Source organism: Acomys minous, assembly GCF_964271855.1.
Source record: "Acomys minous genome assembly, contig: scaffold_45, whole genome shotgun sequence".
Taxonomy (NCBI): Eukaryota; Metazoa; Chordata; class Mammalia; order Rodentia; family Muridae; genus Acomys; species Acomys minous.
In genome coordinates, this window is record NW_028182163.1 from 632,814 (window position 1) to 651,609 (window position 18,796).

The window sequence follows — 18,796 nt, forward strand, 5'->3', positions numbered from 1 at the left end:
GAGTATTTAACTGTGTTTGATGAAATCATCATTTCTCTTGCTTCCCTGTGCGTAGGGAAGCTCAGTTTTAGTGACGGGAGCTCCCACAAGCGTCTCCTCAGTGTGTTCGCACTTTCTTCTAAACAGCGTATTTGCTGGGAGAAAAGTGCATTACAGTGCTGTTTCACCGTTCAGTAAATACAGGTGTAGAAGCACAGCGCTAGCAGAAACAACAGTTTCTTGATGTTTTCTAACTCGAGGAACAAGTTGCACCCTTCTGAGAGGCATTTGGGCAACTTTGTCAGAAATGAGTTATTTGCCTAAAGAGACGTGCTTTAGAACGCACTAGTTTTTCCTCTGTGCGCAGTAGTACAGATTCTGAGTATGTGACTGTGTTTGATGAAATCATCATTTCTCTTGCTTCCCTGTGCGAAGAGAAGCTCAGTTTTAGTCACAGGAGCTACCACAAATGTCTACTCAGTGTTCGCACTTTCTGCTAAACAGCGTATTTGCTGGGAGAAAAGTGCATTGCAGTACCGTTTCACCTTTCAGCAAATATATGTGTAAAAGCACAGCGCTAGCAGAAACAACAGTTTCTTGATGTTGTCTAACTCGCGGAACAAGTTGCACACTTCTAAGAGGCATTTGGGCAACTTTGTCAGAAAGGAGTTTTTTTGCCTAAAGAGACGTGCTTTAGAACGCAATAGTTTTTCCTCTTTGCGCAGTAGTACAGATTCTGAGTACGTGACTGTGTTTGATGAAATCCTCATTTCTCTTGCTTCCCTGTGCATAGGGAAGCTCAGTTTTAGTCACAGGAGCTCCCACAAGTGTCTCCTCATTGTGTTCACATTTCCGTAGAAACAGTGTATTTCTTGGGAGAAACGTGCATTAATTACTATTCCGATTCACCGTTCAGCACATACATGTGTCAGAAACAACAGTTTCTTGATGTATTCTAACTCGCGGAACAAGTTGCACACTTCTGAGAGACATTTGGGCAACTTTGTCAGAAAGGAGTTTTTTGCCTAAAGAGACGTGCTTTAGAATGCACTAGTTTTATCTCTTTTCCCAGTAATACAGACTCTGAGTACCTGAGAGTGTTTGATGAAATCATCATTTCTCTTGCTTCCCTGTGCATAGAGACACTCAGGTTTAGTCACAGGAGCTCCCACAAGCGTCTCCTCAGTGTGTTCGCACTTTCTTCTAAACAGTGTATTTGCTGGGAGAAAAGTGCATTACAGTGCCGTTTCACCGATCAGCAAATACATGTGTAGAAGCACAGCGCTAGCAGAAACAACAGTTTCTTGATGTTTTCTAACTCGGCGAACAAGTTGCACACTTCTTAGAGGCATTTCCGCAACTTTGTCAGAAAGGAGTTTTTTGCCTAAAGAGACATGCTTTAGAACGCACTAGTTTTTCCTCTTTGCACAGTAGTACAGATTCTGTGTACGTGACTGTGTTTGATGATATCCTCATTTCTCTTGCTTCCCTGTGCGTAGGGAAGCTCAGTTTTAGTCACAGGAGCTCCCACAAGTGTCTCCTCAGTGTGTTCACATTTCCGTAGAAACAGTGTGTTTCCTGGGAGAAACGTGCATTAATTACTATTCCGTTTCACCGTTCAGCACATACATGTGTAGAAGCACAGCGCTAGCAGAAACAACAGTTTCTTGATGTTTTCTAACTCGCAGAACAAGTTCTACACTTCTGAGAGGCATTTGGGCAACTTTGCCAGAAATGAGCTTTTTGCCTAAAGAGACGTGCTTTAAAACACACTAGATTTTCCTCTTTGCGCAGTAGTACAGATTCTGAGTACGTGACTGTGTTTCATGAAATCATCATTTCTCTTGCTTCCCTGTGCGTAGGGAAGCTCAGTTTTAGTCAAAGGAGCTCCTACAAGTGTCTCCTCAGTGTGTTCACATTTTCGTAGAACCAGCGTATTTTCTCATAGAAAAGTGCATTACAGGGCTGTTTCACCGTTCAGTAAATACAGGTGTAGAAGCACAGCGCTGGCAGAAACAACAGTTTCTTGATGTTTTCTAACTCGCGGAACAAGTTGCACCCTTCTGAGAGGCATTTGGGCAACTTTGTCAGAAATGAGCTTTTTGCCTAAAGAGACGTGCTTTAGAACGCACTAGTTTTTCCTCTTTGCGCAGTTGTACAGATTCTGAGTATGTAACTGTGTTTGATGAAATCATCATTTCTCTTGCTTCCCTGTGCATAGAGACACTCAGTTTTAGTCACATGAGCTCCCACAAGCGTCTCCTCAGTGTGTTCGCACTTTCTTCTAAACAGCGTATTTGCTGGGAGTAAAGTGCATTACTATGCTGATTCACCGTTCAGCAAATACATGTGTAGAAACACAGCGCTAGCAGAAACAACAGTTTCTTGATGTTGTCTAACTCGCGGAACAAGTTCTACACTTCTGAGATGCATTTGGGCAACTTTGCCAGAAATGAGCTTTTTGCCTAAAGAGACGTGCTTTAGAACGCACTAGTTTTTCCTCTTTGCGCAGTTGTACAGATTCTGAGTACGTGACTGTGTTTGATGAAATCCTCATTTCTCTTGCTTCCCTGTGCGTAGGGAAGCTCAGTTTTAGTCACAGGAGCTCCCACAAGTGTCTCCTCATTGTGTTCACATTTCCGTAGAAACAGTGTATTTCCTGGGAGAAACGTGCATTAATTACTATTCCGATTCACCGTTCAGGACATACATGTGTCAGAAACAACAGTTTCTTGATGTATTCTAACTCGCGGAACAAGTTGCACACTTCTGAGAGTCATTTGGGCAACTTTGTCAGAAAGGAGTTTTTTGCCTAAAGAGACGTGCTTTAGAACGCACTAGTTTTATCTCTTTGCCCAGTAATACAGACTCTGAGTACCTGAGAGTGTTTGATGAAATCATAATTTCTCTTGCTTCCCTGTGCATAGGGAAGGTCAGTTTTAGTCACAGGAGCTCCCACAAGCCTTTTCTCAGTGTGTTCCCCCTTTCTTCTAAACAGCGTATTTCCTGGAGAAAAGTGCATTACAGTGCCGTTTCACAGTTCAGTAAATACAGGTGTAGAAGCACAGCACTAGCAAAAACAACAGTTTCTTGATGTTTTCTAACTCGAAGAACAAGTTGCACCCTTCTGAGAGCCATTTGGGCAACTTTGTCAGAAATGAGTTATTTGCCTAAAGAGACGTGCTTTAGAACGCACTAGTTTTTCGTCTTTGCGCAGTTGTACAGATTCTGAGTATGTGACTGTGTTTGATGAAATTATCATTTATCTTGCTTCTCTGTGGGAAGAGAAGCTCAGTTTTAGTCACAGGAGCTACCACAAGTGTTCGCACTTTCTTCTAAACAGCGTATTTGCTGGGAGAAAAGTGCATTGCAGTACCGTTTCACCTTTCAGCAAATATATGTGTAAAAGCACAGCGCTAGCAGAAACAACAGTTTCTTGATGTTGTCTAACTCGCGGAACAAGTTGCACACTTCTAAGAGGCATTTGGGCAACTTTGTCAGAAATGAGTTTTTGCCTAAAGAGGGGTGCTTTAGAACGAACTAGTTTTTCCTCTTTGCGCAGTTGTACAGATTCTGAGTATGTAACACTGTTTGATGAAATCATCATTTCTCTTGCTTCCCTGTGCATAGAGACACTCAGTTTTAGTCACAGGAGCTCCCACAAGCGTCACTTCAGTGTGTTCGCACTTTCTTCTAAACAGCGTATTTGCTGGGAGTAAAGTGCATTACTATGCCGATTCACCGTTCAGCAAATAAACGTGTATAAACACAGCGCTAGCAGAAACAACAGTTTCTTGATGTTTTCTAACTCGCGGAACAAGTTCTACACTTCTGAGAGGCGTTTGGGCAACTTTGCCAGAAATGAGCTTTTTGCCTAAAGAGACATGCTTTAAAACACACTAGTTTTTCCTCTTTGCGCAGTAGTACAGATTCTGAGTATGTGACTGTGTGTGATGAAATCATCATTTCTCTTGCTTTCCTGTGCGAAGAGAAGTTCAGTTTTAGTCACAGGAGCTACCACAAATGTCTACTCAGTGTTCGCACTTTCTTCTAAACAGCGTATTTCCTGGAGAAAAGTGCATTACAGTGCTGTTTCACCATTCAGTAAATACAGGTGTAGAAGCACAGCGCTAGCAGAAACAACAGTTTCTTGATGTTTTCTAACTCGCGGAAGATGTTCCACCCTTCTGAGAGGCATTTGGGCAACTTTGTCAGAAATGAGTTTTTTGCCTAAAGAGACGTGCTTTAGAACGCACTAGTTTTTCCTCTTTGCGCAGTAGTACAGATTCTGAGTATGTAACTGTGTTTGATGAAATCATCATTTCTCTTGCTTTTCTGTGCATAGAGACACTCAGTTTTAGTCACAGGAGCTCCCACAAGCGTCTCCTCAGTGTGTTCGCACTTTCTTCTAAACAGCGTATTTGCTGGGAGTAAAGTGCGTTACTATGCCGATTCACCTTTCAGCAAATACATGTGTAGAAACACAGCGCTAGCAGAAACAACAGTTTCTTTATGTTGTCTAACTCGCAGAACAAGTTCTACACTTCTGAGAGGCATTTGGGCAACTTTGCCAGAAATGAGCTTTTTGCCTAAAGAGACGTGCTTTAAAACACACTAGATTTTCCTCTTTGCGCAGTAGTACAGATTCTGAGTATGTGACTGTGTTTCATGAAATCATCATTTCTCTTGCTTCCCTGTGCGTAGGGAAGCTCAGTTTTAGTCACAGGAGCTACCACAAATGTCTACTCAGTGTTCGCACCTTCTTCTAAACAGCGTATTTCCTGGAGAAAAGTGCATTTCAGTGCCGTTTCACCGTTCAGTAAATACATATGTAGAAGCACACCGCTAGCAGAAACAACAGTTTCTTGATGTTTTCTAACTCGGCGAACAAGTTGCACACTTCTTAGAGGCATTTCCACAACTTTGTCAGAAAGGAGTTTTTTTGCCTAAAGAGACGTGCTTTAGAACGCACTAGTTTTTCCTCTTTGCGCAGTTGTACAGATTCTGAGTACGTGACTGTGTTTGATGACATCCTCATTTCTCTTGCTTCCCTGTGCGTAAGGATGCTCAGTTTTAGTCACAGGAACTCCCACAAGTCTCTACTCATTGTGTTTACATTTCCGTAGAAACAGTGTATTTCCTGGGAGAAACGTGCATTAATTACTATTCCGATTCACCGTTCAGCACATACATGTGTCAGAAACAACAGTTTCTTGATGTATTCTAACTCGCGGAACAAGTTGCACACTTGTGAGAGGCATTTGGGCAACTTTGTCAGAAAGGAGTTTTTTGCCTATAGAGACGTGCTTTAGAACTCACTAGTTTTATCTCTTTGCCCAGTAATACAAACTCTGAGTACATGAGAGTGTTTGATGAAATCATAATTTCTCTTGCTTCCCTGTGCATAGGGAAGGTCAGTTTTAGTCACAGGAGCTCCCACAAGCGTTTCCTCAGTGTGTTCGACCTTTCTTCTAAACAGCGTATTTCCTGGAGAAAAGTGCATTACAGTGCCGTTTCACCGTTCAGTAAATACAGGTGTAGAAGCACAGCGCTAGCAGAAACAACAGTTTCTTGATGTTTTCTAACTCGCGGAACATGTTCGACACTTCTGAGAGGCATTTGGGCAACTTTGTCAGAAAGGAGTTTTTTGCCTAAAGAGACGACGTGCTTTAGAACGCACTAGTTTTTCCTCTTTGCGCAGTAGTACAGATTCTGAGTATGTGACTGTGTTTGATGAAATCATCATTTCTCTTGCTTCCCTGTGCGAAGAGAAGCTCAGTTTTAGTCACAGGAGCTACCACAAATGTCTACTCAGTGTTCGCACTTTCTTCTAAACAGCGTATTTGCTGGGAGAAAAGTGCATTGCAGTACCGTTTCACCTTTCATCAAATATATGTGTAAAAGCACAGCGCTAGCAGAAACAACAGTTTCTTGATGTTGTCGAACTCGCGGAACAAGTTGCACACTTCTAAGAGGCATTTGGGCAACTTTGTCAGAAATGAGTTTTTGCCTAAAGAGACGTGCTTTAGAACGCACTAGTTTTTCCTCTTTGCGCAGTAGTACAGATTCTGAGTATGTGACTGTGTTTGATGAAATCATCATTTCTCTTGCTTCCCTGTGCGAAGAGAAGCTCAGTTTTAGTCACAGGAGCTACCACCAATGTCTACTCAGTGTTCGCACTTTCTTCTAAACAGCGTATTTGCGGGGAGAAAAGTGCATTGCAGTACCGTTTCACCTTTCAGCAAATATATGTGTAAAAGCACAGCGCTAGCAGAAACAACAGTTTCTTGATGTTGTCTAACTCGCGGAACAAGTTGCACACTTCTAAGAGGCATTTGGGCAACTTTGTCAGAAATGAGTTTTTGCCTAAAGAGACGTGCTTTAGAACGCAATAGTTTTTCCTCTTTGCGCAGTTGTACAGATTCTGAGTATGTAACTGTGTTTGATGAAATCATCATTTCTCTTGCTTCCCTGTGCATAGAGACACTCAGTTTTAGTCACAGGAGCTCCCACAAGCGTCTCCTCAGTGTGTTCGCACTTTCTTCTAAACAGCGTATTTGCTGGGAGTAAAGTGCATTACTATGCCGATTCACCGTTCAGCAAATACATGTGTAGAAACACAGCGCTAGCAGAAACAACAGTTTCTTGATGGTGTCTAACTCGCGGAACAAGTTGCACACTTCTAAGAGGCATTTGGGCAACTTTGTCAGAAATGAGTTTTTGCCTAAAGAGACGTGCTTTAGAGCGCACTAGTTTTTCCTCTTTACGCAGTAGTACAAATTCTGAGTTCATGACTGTGTTTGATGAAATCATCATTTCTCTTGCTTCGCTGTGCGTAGGGAAGCTCAGTTTTAGTGACAGGAGCTCCCACAAGCGTCTCCTCAGTGTGTTCACACTTTCTTCTAAACAGCGTATTTGCTGGGAGAAAAGTGCATTACCGTGCCGTTTCACCGTTCAGTAAATACATGTGTAGAAGCACACCGCTAGCAGAAACAACAGTTTCTTGATGTTTTCTAACTCGGCGAACAAGTTGCACACTTCTTAGAGGCATTTGGGCAACTTTGTCAGAAAGGAGTTTTTTGCCTAAAGAGATGTGCTTTAGAACGCACTAGTTTTTCCTCTTTGCCCAGTAGTACAGATTCTGAGTATGTGACTGTGTTTGATGAAATCATCATTTCTCTTGCTTCCCTGTGCGAAGAGAAGCTCAGTTTTAGTCACAGGAGCTACCACAAATGTCTACTCAGTGTTCGCACTTTCTTCTAAACAGCGTATTTGCTGGGAGAAAAGTGCATTGCAGTACCGTTTCACCTTTCAGCAAATATATGTGTAAAAGCACAGCGCTAGCAGAAACAACAGTTTCTTGATGTTGTCTAACTCGCGGAACAAGTTGCACACTTCTAAGAGGCATTTGGGCAACTTTGTCAGAAATGAGTTTTTGCCTAAAGAGACGTGCTTTAGAACGCACTAGTTTTTCCTCTTTGCGCAGTTGTACAGATTCTGAGTATGTAACTGTGTTTGATAAAATCATCATTTCTCTTGCTTCCCTGTGCATAGAGACACACAGTTTTAGTCACAGGAGCTCCCACAAGCGTCTCCTCAGTGTGTTCGCACTTTCTTCTAAACAGCGTATTTGCTGGGAGTAAAGTGCATTACTATGCCGATTCACGGTTCAGCAAATACATGTGTAGAAACACAGCGCTAGCAGAAACAACAGTTTCTTGATGTTGTCTAACTGGCGGACCAAGTTCAACACTTCTGAGAGGCATTTGGGCAACTTTGCCAGAAATGAGCTTTTTGCCTAAAGAGACGTGCTTTAAAACACACTAGTTTTTCCTTATTGCGCAGTAGTACAGATTCTGAGTACGTGACTGTGTTTGATGAAATCATCATTTCTCTTGCTTCCCTGTGTGAAGAGAAGCTCAGTTTTAGTCACAGGAGCTACCACAAATGTCTACTCAGTGTTTTCACTTTCTTCTAAACAGCATATTTGCTGGGAGAAAAGTGCATTACAGTGCTGTTTCACCGTTCAGTAAATACAGGTGTAGAAGCACAGCGCTAGCAGAAACAACAGTTTCTTGATGTTGTCTAACTCGCGGAACAAGTTGCACACTTCTAAGAGGCATTTGGGCAACTTTGTCAGAAATGATTTTGTGCCTAAAGAGAGGTGCTTTAGAACGCACTAGTTTTTCCTCTTTGTGCAGTAGTACAGATTCTGAGTATTTAACTGTGTTTGATGAAATCATCATTTCTCTTGCTTCCCTGTGCATAGAGACACTCAGTTTTAGTCACAGGAGCTCCCACAAGCGTCTCCTCAGTGTGTTCGCACTTTCTTCTAAACAGCGTATTTGCTGGGAGTAAAGTGCATTACTATGCCGATTCACCGTTCAGCAAATACATGTGTAGAAACACAGCGCTAGCAGAAACAACAGTTTCTTGATGTTGTCTAACTCGCGGAACAAGTTCTACACTTCTGAGAGGCATTTGGGCAACTTTGCCAGAAATGAGCTTTTTGCCTAAAGAGACGTGCTTTAAAAACACTAGTTTTTCCTCTTTGCTCAGTAGTACAGATTCTGTGTACGTGACTGTGTTTCATGAAATCATCATTTCTCTTGCTACCCTGTGCGTAGGGAAGCTCAGTTTTAGTCAAAGGAGCTCCTACAAGTGTCTCCTCAGTGTGTTCACATTTTCGTAGAAACAGCGTATTTCCTCATAGAAAAGTGCATTACAGTGCCGTTTCACCGTTCAGTAAATACAGGTGTAGAAGCACAGCGCTAGCAGAAACAACAGTTTCTTGATGTTTTCTAACTCGCGGAACATGTTCGACACTTCTGAGAGGCATTTGGGCAACTTTGTCAGAAATGAGTTTTTTGCCTAAAGAGACGACGTGCTTTAGAACGCACTAGTTTTTCCTCTTTGCGCAGTAGTACAGATTCTGAGTATGTGACTGTGTTTGATGAAATCATCATTTCTCTTGCTTCCCTGTGCGAAGAGAAGCTCAGTTTTAGTCACAGGAGCTACCACCAATGTCTACTCAGTGTTCGCACTTTCTTCTAAACAGCGTATTTGCTGGGAGAAAAGTGCATTGCAGTACCGTTTCACCTTTCATCAAATATATGTGTAAAAGCACAGCGCTAGCAGAAACAATAGTTTCTTGATGTTGTCGAACTCGCGGAACAAGTTGCACACTTCTAAGAGGCATTTGGGCAACTTTGTCAGAAATGAGTTTTTGCTTAAAGAGACGTGCTTTAGAACGCACTAGTTTTTCCTCTTTGCGCAGTAGTACAGATTCTGAGTATGTGACTGTGTTTGATGAAATCATCATTTCTCTTGCTTCCCTGTGCGAAGAGAAGCTCAGTTTTAGTCACAGGAGCTACCACCAATGTCTACTCAGTGTTCGCACTTTCTTCTAAACAGCGTATTTGCTGGGAGAAAAGTGCATTGCAGTACCGTTTCACCTTTCAGCAAATATATGTGTAAAAGCACAGCGCTAGCAGAAACAACAGTTTCTTGATGTTGTCTAACTCGCGGAACAAGTTGCACACTTCTAAGAGGCATTTGGGCAACTTTGTCAGAAATGAGTTTTTGCCTAAAGAGACGTGCTTTAGAACGCAATAGTTTTTCCTCTTTGCGCAGTTGTACAGATTCTGAGTATGTAACTGTGTTTGATGAAATCATCATTTCTCTTGCTTCCCTGTGCATAGAGACACTCAGTTTTAGTCACAGGAGCTCCCACAAGCATCTCCTCAGTGTGTTCGCACTTTCTTCTAAACAGCGTATTTGCTGGGAGTAAAGTGCATTACTATGCCGATTCACCGTTCAGCAAATACATGTGTAGAAACACAGCGCTAGCAGAAACAACAGTTTCTTGATGTTGTCTAACTCGCGGAACAAGTTGCACACTTCTAAGAGGCATTTGGGCAACTTTGTCAGAAATGAGTTTTTGCCTAAAGAGACGTGCTTTAGAGCGCACTAGTTTTTCCTCTTTACGCAGTAGTACAAATTCTTAGTTCATGACTGTGTTTGATGAAATCATCATTTCTCTTGCTTCGCTGTGCGTAGGGAAGCTCAGTTTTAGTGACAGGAGCTCCCACAAGCGTCTCCTCAGTGTGTTCACACTTTCTTCTAAACAGCGTATTTGCTGGGAGAAAAGTGCATTACAGTGCCGTTTCACCGTTCAGTAAATACATGTGTAGAAGCACACCGCTAGCAGAAACAACAGTTTCTTGATGTTTTCTAACTCGGCGAACAAGTTGCACACTTCTTAGAGGCATTTGGGCAACTTTGTCAGAAAGGAGTTTTTTTGCCTAAAGAGACGTGCTTTAGAACGCAATAGTTTTTCCTCTTTGCGCAGTAGTACAGATTCTGAGTACGTGACTGTGTTTGATGAAATCCTCATTTCTCTTGCTTCCCTGTGCGTAGGGAAGCTCAGTTTTACTCACAGGAGCTCCCACAAGTGTCTCCTCATTGTGTTCACATTTCCGTAGAAACAGTGTATTTCCTGGGAGAAACGTGCATTTATTACTATTCCGATTCACCGTTCAGCACATACATGTGTCAGAAACAACAGTTTCTTGATGTATTCTAACTCGCGGAACAAGTTGCACACTTCTGAGAGGCATTTGGGCAACTTTGTCAGAAAGGAGTTTTTTGCCTAAAGAGACGTGCTTTAGAACTCACTAGTTTTGTCTCTTTGCCCAGTAATACAAACTCTGAGTACATGAGAGTGTTTGATGAAATCATAATTTCTCTTGCTTCCCTGTGCATAGGGAAGGTCAGTTTTAGTCACAGGAGCTCCCACAAGCGTTTCCTCAGTGTGTTCGACCTTTCTTCTAAACAGCGTATTTCCTGGAGAAAAGTGCATTACAGTGCCGTTTCACCATTCAGTAAATACAGGTGTAGAAGCACAGCGCTAGCAGAAACAACAGTTTTTTGATGTTTTCTAACTCGCGGAACATGTTCTACACTTCTGAGAGGCATTTGGGCAACTTTGTCAGAAATGAGTTTTTTGCCTAAAGAGACGTGCTTTAGAACGCACTAGTTTTTCCTCTTTGCTCAGTAGTACAGATTCTGAGTACGTGACTGTGTTTCATGAAATCATCATTTCCCTTGCTTCCCTGTGCGTAGGGAAGCTCAGTTTTAATCACAGGAGCTCCCACAAGTGTCTCCTCAGTGTGTTCACATTTCCGTAGAAACAGTGTATTTCCCGGGAGACGTGCATTACTATGCCGATTCACCGTTCAGCAAATACAGGTGTAGAAGCACAGCGCTATCAGAAACAACAGTTTCTTGATGTTGTCTAACTCGCGGAACAAGTTCTACACTTCTGAGAGGCATTTGGGCAACTTTGCCAGAAATGAGCTTTTGGCCTAAAGAGACGTGCTTTAAAACACACTAGTTTTTCCTCTTTGCTCAGAGGTACAGATTCTGTGTACGTGACTGTGTTTCATGAAATCATCATTTCTCTTGCTTCCCTGTGCGTAGGGAAGCTCAGTTTTAGTCAAAGGAGCTCCTACAAGTGTCTCCACAGTGTGTTCACATTTTCGTAGAAACAGCGTATTTCCTTATAGAAAAGTGCATTACAGTGCCTTTTCACCGTTCAGTAAATACAGGTGTAGAAGCACAGCGCTAGCAGAAACAACAGTTTCTTGATGTTTTCTAACTCGCGGAACATGTTCGACACTTCTGAGTGGCATTTGGGCAACTTTGTCAGAAATGAGTTTTTTGCCTAAAGAGACGTGCTTTAGAACGCACTAGTTTTTCCTCTTTGCACAGTAGTACAGATTCTGAGTATGTGACTGTGTTTGATGAAATCATCATTTCTATTGCTTCCCTGTGCGAAGAGAAGCTCAGTTTTAGTCACAGGAGCTACCACAAATGTCTACTCAGTGTTCGCACTTTCTTCTAAACAGCGTATTTCCTGGAGAAAAGTGCATGACAGTGCTGTTTCACCGTTCAGTAAATACAGGTGTAGAAGCACAGCGCTAGCAGAAACAACAGTTTCTTGATGTTGTCTAACTCGCGGAACAAGTTGCACACTTCTAAGAGGCATTTGGGCAACTTTGTCAGAAATGAGTTTGTGCCTAAAGAGAGGTGCTTTAGAACGCACTAGTTTTTCCTCTTTGCGCAGTAGTACAGATTCTGAGTATTTAACTGTGTTTGATGAAATCATCATTTCTCTTGCTTCCCTGTGCATAGAGACACTCAGTTTTAGTCACAGGAGCTCCCACAAGCGTCACTTCAGTGTGTTCGCACTTTCTTCTAAACAGCGTATTTGCTGGGAGTAAAGTGCATTACTATGCCGATTCACCGTTCAGCAAATACATGTGTAGAAGCACACCGCTAGCAGAAACAACAGTTTCTTGATGTTTTCTAACTCGGGGAATAAGTTGCACCCTTCTGAGAGCCATGTGGGCAACTTTGTCAGAAATGAGTTTTTTGCCTAAAGAGACGTGCTTTAGAACGCACTAGTTTTTCCTCTTTGCGCAGTAGTACAGATTCTGAGTATGTGACTGTGTTTGATGAAATCATCATTTCTCTTGCTTCCCTGTGCGAAGAGAAGCTCAGTTTTAGTCACAGGAGCTACCACAAATGTCTACTCAGTGTTCGCACTTTCTTCTAAACAGCGTATTTGCTGGGAGAAAAGTGCATTGCAGTACCGTTTCACCTTTCAGCAAATATATGTGTAAAAGCACAGCGCTAGCAGAAACAACAGTTTCTTGATGTTGTCTAACTCGCGGAACAAGTTGCACACTTCTAAGAGGCATTTGGGCAACTTTGTCAGAAATGAGTTTTTGCCTAAAGAGACGTGCTTTAGAACGCACTAGTTTTTCCTCTTTGCGCAGTTGTACAGATTCTGAGTATGTAACTGTGTTTGATGAAATCATCATTTCTCTTGCTTCCCTGTGCATCGAGACACTCAGTTTTAGTCACAGGAGCTCCCACAAGCGTCTCCTCAGTGTGTTCAGACTTTCTTCTAAACAGCGTATTTGCTGGGAGTAAAGTGCATTACTATGCCGATTCACGGTTCAGCAAATACATGTGTAGAAACACAGCGCTAGCAGAAACAACAGTTTCTTGATGTTGTCTAACTCGCGGACCAAGTTCTACACTTCTGAGAGGCATTTGGGCAACTTTGCCAGAAATGAGCTTTTTGCCTAAAGAGACGTGCTTTAAAACACATTAGTTTTTCCTCTTTGCGCAGTAGTACAGATTCTGAGTACGTGACTGTGTTTGATGAAATCATCATTTCTCTTGCTTCCCTGTGCGAAGAGAAGCTCAGTTTAGACACAGGAGCTACCACAAATGTCTACTCAGTGTTCGCACTTTCTTCTAAACAGCGTATTTGCTGGGAGAAAAGTGCATTACAGTGCTGTTTCATCGTTCAGTAAATACAGGTGTAGAAGCACATCGCTAGCAGAAACAACAGTTTCTTGATGTTGTCTAACTCGCGGAACAAGTTGCACACTTCTAAGAGGCATTTGGGCAACTTTGTCAGAAATGATTTTGTGCCTAAAGAGAGGTGCTTTAGAACGCACTAGTTTTTCCTCTTTGTGCAGTAGTACAGATTCTGAGTATTTAACTGTGTTTGATGAAATCATCATTTCTCTTGCTTCCCTGTGCATAGAGACACTCAGTTTTAGTCACAGGAGCTCCAGAGCGTCTCCTCAGTGTGTTCGCACTTTCTTCTAAACAGCGTATTTGCTGGGAGTAAAGTGCATTACTATGCCGATTCACCGTTCAGCAAATACATGTGTAGAAACACAGCGCTAGCAGAAACAACAGTTTCTTGATGTTGTCTAACTCGCGGAACAAGTTCTACACTTCTGAGAGGCATTTGGGCAACTTTGCCAGAAATGAGCTTTTTGCCTAAAGAGACGTGCTTTAAAAACACTAGTTTTTCCTCTTTGCTCAGTAGTACAGATTCTGTGTACGTGACTGTGTTTCATGAAATCATCATTTCTCTTGCTACCCTGTGCGTAGGGAAGCTCAGTTTTAGTCAAAGGAGCTCCTACAAGTGTCTCCTCAGTGTGTTCACATTTTCGTAGAAACAGCGTATTTCCTCATAGAAAAGTGCATTACAGTGCCGTTTCACCGTTCAGTAAATACAGGTGTAGAAGCACAGCACTAGCAGAAACAACAGTTTCTTGATGTTTTCTAACTCGCGGAACATGTTCGACACTTCTGAGAGGCATTTGGGCAACTTTGTCAGAAATGAGTTTTTTGCCTAAAGAGACGACGTGCTTTAGAACGCACTAGTTTTTCCTCTTTGCGCAGTAGTACAGATTCTGAGTATGTGACTGTGTTTGATGAAATCATCATTTCTCTTGCTTCCCTGTGCGAAGAGAAGCTCAGTTTTAGTCACAGGAGCTACCACAAATGTCTACTCAGTGTTCGCACTTTCTTCTAAACAGCGTATTTGCTGGGAGAAAAGTGCATTGCAGTACCGTTTCACCTTTCAGCAAATATATGTGTAAAAGCACAGCGCTAGCAGAAACAACAGTTTCTTGATGTTGTCTAACTCGCGGAACAAGTTGCACACTTCTAAGAGGCATTTGGGCAACTTTGTCAGAAATGAGTTTTTGCCTAAAGAGACGTGCTTTAGAACGCACTAGTTTTTCCTCTTTGCGCAGTAGTACAGATTCTGAGTATGTGACTGTGTTTGATGAAATCATCATTTCTCTTGCTTCCCTGTGCGAAGAGAAGCTCAGTTTTAGTCACAGGAGCTCCCACAAATGTCTACTCAGTGTTCGCACTTTCTTCTAAACAGCGTATTTGCTGGGAGAAAAGTGCATTGCAGTACCGTTTCACCTTTCAGCAAATATATGTGTAAAAGCACAGCGCTACCAGAAACAACAGCTTCTTGATGTTGTCTAACTCGCGGAACAAGTTCTACACTTCTGAGAGGCATTTGGGCAACTTTGCCAGAAATGAGCTTTTTGCCTAAAGAGACGTGCTTTAAAACACACTAGTTTTTCCTCTTTGCTCAGTAGTACAGATTCTGTGTACGTGACTGTGTTTCATGAAATCATCATTTCTCTTGCTACCCTGTGCGTAGGGAAGCTCAGTTTTAGTCAAAGGAGCTCCTACAAGTGTCTCCTCAGTGTGTTCACATTTTCGTAGAAACAGCGTATTTCCTCATAGAAAAGTGCATTACAGTGCCGTTTCACCGTTCAGTAAATACAGGTGTAGAAGCACAGCGCTAGCAGAAACAACAGTTTCTTGATGTTTTCTAACTCGCGGAACATGTTCGACACTTCTGAGAGGCATTTGGGTAACTTTGTCAGAAATGAGTTTTTTGCCTAAAGAGACGACGTGCTTTAGAACGCACTAGTTTTTCCTCTTTGCGCAGTAGTACAGATTCTGAGTATGTGACTGTGTTTGATGAAATCATCATTTCTCTTGCTTCCCTGTGCGAAGAGAAGCTCAGTTTTAGTCACAGGAGCTACCACAAATGTCTACTCAGTGTTCGCACTTTCTTCTAAACAGCGTATTTGCTGGGAGAAAAGTGCATTGCAGTACCGTTTCACCTTTCAGCAAATATATGTGTAAAAGCACAGTGCTAGCAGAAACAACAGTTTCTTGATGTTGTCTAACTCGCGGAACAAGTTGCACACTTCTAAGAGGCATTTGGGCAACTTTGTCAGAAATGAGTTTTTGCCTAAAGAGACGTGCTTTAGAACGCACTAGTTTTTCCTCTTTGCGCAGTAGTACAGATTCTGAGTATGTGACTGTGTTTGATGAAATCATCATTTCTCTTGCTTCCCTGTGCGAAGAGAAGCTCAGTTTTAGTCACAGGAGCTCCCACAAATGTCTACTCAGTGTTTGCACTTTCTTCTAAACAGCGTATTTGCTGGGAGAAAAGTGCATTGCAGTACCGTTTCACCTTTCAGCAAATATATGTGTAAAAGCACAGCGCTAGCAGAAACAACAGCTTCTTGATGTTGTCTAACTCGCGGAACAAGTTCTACACTTCTGAGAGGCATTTGGGCAACTTTGCCAGAAATGAGCTTTTTGCCTAATGAGACGTGCTTTAAAACACACTAGTTTTTCCTCTTTGCGCAGTAGTACAGATTCTGAGTACGTGACTGTGTTTCATGAAATCATCATTTCTCTTGCTTCCCTGTGCGTAGGGAAGCTCAGTTTTAGTCAAAGGAGATCCTACAAGTGTCTCCTCAGTGTGTTCACATTTTCGTAGAAACAGCGTATTTCCTCGTAGAAAAGTGCATTACTATGCCGATTCACCGTGCAGCAAATACATGTGTAGAAGCACAGCACTAGCAGAAACAACAGTTTCTTGATGTTTTCTAACTCGGGGAATAAGTTGCACCCTTCTGAGAGCCATGTGGGCAACTTTGTCAGAAATGAGTTTTTTGCCTAAAGAGACGTGCTTTAGAACGCACTAGTTTTTCCTCTTTGCGCAGTAGTACAGATTCTGAGTACATGACTGTGTTTGATGAAATCATCATTTCTCTTGCTTCCCTGTGCATAGAGACACTCAGTTTTAGTGACAGGAGCTCCCACCAGCGTCTGCTCAGTGTGTTCGCACTTTCTTCTAAACAGTGTATTTGCTGGGAGTAAAGTGCATTACTATGCCGATTCACCGTTCAGCAAATACATGTGTAGAAACACAGGGCTAGCAGAAACAACAGTTTTTTGATGTTGTCTAACTCGCGGAACAAGTTCTACACTTCTGAGAGGCATTTGGGCAACTTTGTCAGAAATGAGCTTTTGGCCTAAAGAGACGTGCTTTAAAACACACTAGTTTTTCTTCTTTGCGCAGTAGTACAGATTCTGAGTACGTGACTGTGTTTGATGAAATCATCATTTCTCTTGCTTCCCTGTGTGTAGGGAAGCTCAGTTTTAGTCACAGGAGCTCCCACAAGTGTCTCCTTAGTGTGTTCACATTTCCGTAGAAACAGTGTATTTCCCGGGAGAAACGTGCATTACTATGCCGATTCACCGTTCAGCAAATACATGTGTAGAAGCACACCGCTAGCAGAAACAACAGTTTCTTGATGTTTTCTAACTCTGGGAACAAGTTGGACACTTTTGAGAGGCATTTGGGCACCTTTGTCAGAAATGAGTTTTTTGCCTAAAGAGACGTGCTTTAGAACGCACTAGTTTTTCCTCTTTGCGCAGTAGTACAGATTCTGAGTATGTGACTGTGTTTGATGAAATCATCATTTCTCTTGCTTCCTTGTGCATAGAGACAACCAGTTTTAGTCAATGGAGCTCCCACATGCGTCTCCTCAGTGTGTTCGCAGTTAATTCCAAATAGCGTATTTGCTGGGAGAAAAGTACATTACTGTGCCCTTTCACCGTTCAGCAAAGACATGTGTAGAAGCACAGCGCTAGCAGAAACGACCGTTTCTCGACGTTTTCTAACTCAGGGAACAAGTTGCACACTTTGGAGTTGCATTTGGCAACTTTGTAGGAAACGTGTTTTTTGCCTAAAGAGACGTGCTTTAGAACGCACTAGTTTTGCCTAATTGCGCAGCAGTACAGATTCTGGATATGTAACTGGGTTTGATGAAATCATCATTTCTCTTGCTTCCCTGTGCGTAGGGAAGCTCAGTTTTAGTCACAGTAGCTCCCACAAGTGTCTCCTCATTGTGTTCCCATTTCCTTAGAAGCAGTGTATTTGCTGGGATAACAGGAGTTGGGAGGCAGAGACAAACAGATCTCTATGCATTTGAGGCCAGCCTGGTCTGCTCGACAAGTTCCAGGCCAGCCCGGGCTTCCTAGCTAGACTCTGACTTGACAAAACAAAACAAAACATTTTTTGAACCAACACCTGTGGGCCTGCCTTCTCTGCCAGAGTACACTGGATCGTGTTAGCATCTACTGACTGACATCAGTGACTCCTGTCCTCCAAACACTAGGGTACCCAGATCCAGGCTTTGTGTCCTTGGGAAGCACTGTGTGTGTCAGTGGCCATGCCTGGACAGTTCACACCTACAAGAATAGGAACCCTATACCTGAAAGCTCATGAACTCAGGAAAGTAAGGGACACAACATATGTATTGCCAAGGTTCTTCAGAGCCAGGCCAGCCACCTGCCAAGCGGACATCATGTGATAATGAGGTTTAATTCGCATGCAGAGCCAATGTGTAGGGTCATTCTCCATAGAGAGTGAGTTTGCAGTCAGCAGTGGAGGTTGGCTCATTTCTGCTTTCCACTTGCAGTCTGGAAACAACAGGTGGGTCCATGGTCCTCAGCTTGGACTGGCATCCTAACAACGCTTTTCAGGCTCATATGACTTCAAGTGCACAGTGTTTTCTCCCTGTATTGAAGAGGTGAGTGAGAAGCCAGCTGGCAGCACTATGGTAGCAAGGTGCCTTTTGGTTAGCAGATGTCAGAGTTTGGTGGTCCCGTTGGTTGCCTGGTGCATGGATTCACAATCTTCTCCAGGGAGAGCTCTGGTCAGCTACAGCACTGCCATGTGAGTTGCTGAAGCCTAGAAAAGTCTGCAGCTTCCAACTCTGAAAGCCAGGCTCGCACCACCGGTGAGTGTGGCATTCATCCCAGAGAACAGTGTATTGCCTGCTGGCCTTACTGCTACACAGTGCTCTTTAACAATGATGATGGCTGCTGCTTGACTTTTGACTTCAAGGTAGACTCTGCCAAACAGCATCCAATGTGTCCTGTCCACCATGGGACACTTCTATGGCATGGACAAAAGAGCCGCAACCTGGGACTTCACAACCATGGAGGTGCTGCACCAGAATGACATCACTCAGGTGTCTACTGATGAGGTACCAAGCAGGAGTGTGGTGATGTGTACCCTGCTGGTGTGATAAAGCATGGCAATGTGGGT